The sequence below is a fragment of the Amaranthus tricolor genome, chromosome 10 (assembly GCF_026212465.1).
Source record: "Amaranthus tricolor cultivar Red isolate AtriRed21 chromosome 10, ASM2621246v1, whole genome shotgun sequence".
NCBI classification, from domain to species: domain Eukaryota; kingdom Viridiplantae; phylum Streptophyta; class Magnoliopsida; order Caryophyllales; family Amaranthaceae; genus Amaranthus; species Amaranthus tricolor.
The window spans coordinates 11,832,517-11,836,182 of record NC_080056.1 but is presented as its reverse complement, the minus strand read 5'-3'; the positions used below and the strand labels follow the sequence as shown (position 1 = coordinate 11,836,182).

The window sequence follows — 3,666 nt, the reverse complement described above, 5'->3', positions numbered from 1 at the left end:
TTATTAATATATTATTAACGGTACAAGTGATAATATATTAATAGGTGAGTTACAACATTCCAATTATTAATATTATAAGTGATAATATTAACGGTACAAGTTGCAATCGGTTAATAATTAATTAGTTAATAATTAACGGTATTATTAAATTTAAATTAAACCAATCCGTTGACATGTCACGAGTGATAATATTTATCCCAATCATAATATTTTATCCTTAAATTCAATAATGGAAATTGGAATTATTAAATTAAATTGGGATGAATCCATAAATAAAGACTTGGTTTAATATTTATCCCAGTAATTTTATGTAAGGACTAGACTTCTATAGATGTATTAGCACTCATGTGCATCCCATCAATTTTCGCATTCAAAGCTGAGATTTGTGATGATAGAAGGGAATAAGTTTCAACTTCATGCTTCCCCTTCCTTGGTGCTTGAGCTGCGCGCCTAGAAGAGCTATTCCATTGATTTTCAGCAAGAGTATCCAAGAGTAAAATAGCCTCAGAATTTTGTTTGTTCATGAAAGAGCCGCCAGCCGCACCATCTACCATCCTCTTAGTCTCATTATCAAGACCATTATAAAAAGATTGCATAAGAAATTCCTTCTCAATACCGTGATGAGGGCACATATATTGGTAATCTTTGAATCTCTCCCACGCATCATGAAAAGTCTCCCCTGCATCTTGTGAGAAACTATAGAGCTTAACTCTGTAGTCATGAGTCTTATAACCGGGATAATACTTTACTAGGAAAGCATCAGACAATTGTGCCCAAGTAGTAATGGTGTTGGGAAGAGAGTAATACCAATGTTGAGCTTTGCCTGCCAAAGAGAAACGAAAGAGGTACAAGTAGAGCTCGTCGTCAGTCATCCCAGTAATCTTTTGTAAAGAATATGCTTGAAGGAATTTTTGCAGATGATCAACGGGTTCTTCATTGTCAAGACCATAGAACTGATTTCCCGTGATCATATTCATAACATGGGATTTGATGTCAAAGTTTCCAGCATTAGTAGTCGGCATCCTAATCCCCGCGGTAACATTGCTAGCCTTGGGCTGTGTAGACTGTCTAAGAGTTCTCTCGGGAGCCTGAGCCGCCATGTCAAGAGATTGAGAGGCCTGTTTAGCTTGTTTACGAGCCTCCGCCCTCCTTTTCTTTGCACTTACGTGTGTTCTACGAGCAGTTGCCTCAACCTCAGGATCAAAAAGCAACGGTTGCTTGTTGGCACTCCTGGTTATGCACAAAAACACTAGAACAAACGTAAATACGCTCGAAGAACAGTTGTTCCTCGAGTGGGTTAGCAAAAGCAAACACTAAATTCAAAAAGCAAAACTGTTGCCCTTCCCCAGCAACGGCGCCAAATTTTGATAGGTCGTTTTACTACCAAAACTAATTCCTAATTCACCTAACTAGTATAGTTGGGAAAGTAGGGTCGAACCACTGTGGAAGGACAAATAAAGTCACAATTTGAACCAAGTTCACTATTGCTAACGATCAAATGTTGGATTTTTGTTTATCTAAGTAGAACGCAAAAACAAGAGATGAATAAAATTCAATAATCAAAAACCTAGGGCTAAAAGGATTCACTATGCATCGATCATGATTCATGAACAACAATTGGGATAGGAATGAATATAGGCGAAGGAAGATGTTGCTCTCGCAAACAAATTCGACAATCAAACAATAAAACAAGCTATCGCGATTAAAGCTTAATTGTTCAAAGAAGGAAATCGTTCACTCAAACTCGCAACTCTCGCTTATAGAATTGAGCGAATAAAAGTTGCAAATTGGCCAAACATGCAATCAATCTAAAACCCATCAATTGAATCGCCTAGACAAACCAAATTTAAATCCTAAAATCAAACAAGAATCATGACCTTTTGCATAGTTTCACCAAACCCTAGAAATAAAACTACTCACTAAGCATATTAAAACAAACAAGAGATTCAACAATTAAATTCATGGAGAAAATTAAATTCAAATTTAATGGAGAAACAAACATTCAAAGATAATATCACTAAACAAGAACAAGAGATTAGAATTAAAACTAATACCTTCAATATAATTAAAATTACAATGTCCAAGTGTTGATTAAAAATCCCCCATGGCAAGTAATATGAGAAATCCCTTCAATATCAAACCCTCAAAACAGAGAAAAAAAACTATCCTTCCAAATTCCCCTCAAAAGCTATTTATATCCTCCTTAAAAGAGATCGGAGGATATGGGAAGTTACTATAAAAAATAACTGCAAGACCCGGCCGGGTATGTGGAAACCCGACCGGATGCGAAGCAAAACTAAATCTTCAAGACCAAAAATTTTCTAAGTTCAAGAGTAAACCCGGTCGGGTATGTGGAAACCCGCCCGGGTACGCAGCAGAGCAATTTGATCTTCAATGGAAGCCTAGCCGAGTGTCTAGAAACCCACCCGGGTATGAGAGGCTCACCCGGCCGGGTATGTGGAAACCCGACCGGGTGCGAGTGGCAACTTTTTCTTCCAAATGGCATCTTCAAATTCTTCTAAGTGTCAAGTGCAAACCCGGTCGGGTATGTGGAAACCCACCCGGGTATGAGAGGCTCACCCAGCCGGGTATGAGACCTGGTCAGCACAAAAATGACCTTTGAGTAGCTTATGACCTTCCAACTTGAAAATCTCGCTCCAAGAGTCGATTACTAGCATAATTAGAGCTTTGTACCTACAAAATATATAGGAAACAAACACTCCAACCAAGCATAAAAATCAATAGGAAATTGAGCAAAATACGCGAGAAATGCTATGAAAATACAATGGGAGTATGGTAGAAAATAATATATAAAACACACACATCAGCCACTTTTGTTTGTTCGTTTTGTACGTTGTATCTATCAGCACAACATACAGCCACGTACGTATCATTTGGATAGAGGTAGGATTTGCAATTAAAAGTCTGCTCAATTGCCCTTCGATATCCAAGTCTGTCCAGACCACGTAATTAAGTTCAGTGGCCATATGAAGACAGTGTTGAAGGGGAGTCCTACCCTCCATCTCTTCCCTCCTTATTGATTGCCTAATATTATATATCTGATTCATACTAGCATAAAAACCAGGAAAATTATCTCTAATAGAATTCATAATAAAGGCCGGTTGCATTTCGGTTGCACTAAGCTGTCGTATGTGCTCCCGGATATCTACATTGATCCTATTCGCCCTTACATGACCATCTCTGTAGACAAAGAACGGGTGGTTATGTTTTCCTTTTTCACCAGGACATACCCTTACCGTCCAAGGTCTTTCTCCTAGTTTACGACTACTTCCTATAATCAAAAATTTACACCCACAACTTCTATTTTTAGAACCCGGTCGGGAAGTATTATCTACATTATGTACATCACCCCTAATATTACCATAGCGGTGACATCTTAAATAGACACTAACTCTAGAACGTCCTTCTTTCTTTTTATAAGAAGCACATGTAAATTGAAAACCGATTGTTATTGCTATCGCATCGGCCCAACTATGTAACTCATCTACGAAAATAAATTCCCTATCCGTAACAAAGCTACCGGAGTAGTCTACGTTGTCTCCAAAGTTTTCAAACTCCTGCAAATTTAAAATATAAATAATATAAATTAATTACATCAATGACGTAAATATAAATAATAATTATAACAAAAATTAATAACAATAC

General features: G+C 37.5%; 1 non-coding gene across 1 annotated transcript; it reads left to right on the top strand.

Moving 5' to 3' along the window:
* The first annotated feature begins 612 nt into the window (after positions 1-612).
* On the top strand, positions 613-720 carry LOC130826392 (small nucleolar RNA R71). Its single transcript, XR_009047093.1, has one exon. It is a non-coding gene; the product is annotated as a small nucleolar RNA R71 (small nucleolar RNA).
* The last annotated feature ends 2,946 nt before the right edge of the window (positions 721-3,666 follow it).